This window comes from Octopus bimaculoides, chromosome 3 (genome assembly GCF_001194135.2).
Source record: "Octopus bimaculoides isolate UCB-OBI-ISO-001 chromosome 3, ASM119413v2, whole genome shotgun sequence".
NCBI classification, from domain to species: domain Eukaryota; kingdom Metazoa; phylum Mollusca; class Cephalopoda; order Octopoda; family Octopodidae; genus Octopus; species Octopus bimaculoides.
The window spans coordinates 31,534,347-31,534,895 of NC_068983.1; positions in this window are offsets into that span (position 1 = coordinate 31,534,347).

Here is a 549-nt window from a genome sequence, read left to right on the forward strand (position 1 = left end):
TATATATATATATATATATATATGCACATTACATATGTATATATAAAATACGCGCATTATATACATGTATATATATCTATATAGATATATTTATATATATATATATACATATATATATATATATATACATATATATATAAAAACATTATATATACATACATATTTATATACGGACAAGTAAAGGTATATTGTATATAACATATAAATATCCATATATGTAATAATCTTTGTTTATATTTACTTATGCATGCAAAGAATATCATAAAAATATATATGCGTCTAATTGTATGTAATTGTAAGTATTATATGTATTTGGTTATATATGTGCATATATGCATGTATAGATAAATATGTATATATATTTTGGCATATAAAATAATTTATGAATGTATATATAATTACGCATATATATATATATGTATATATATATACATGCACACATTGTGGGTGTCCATCGAATTCGTTGATGACACATACATGCATAGATACACATGTACTTGGACACACATATGCATATATATATATATATATATATATATATATATATAT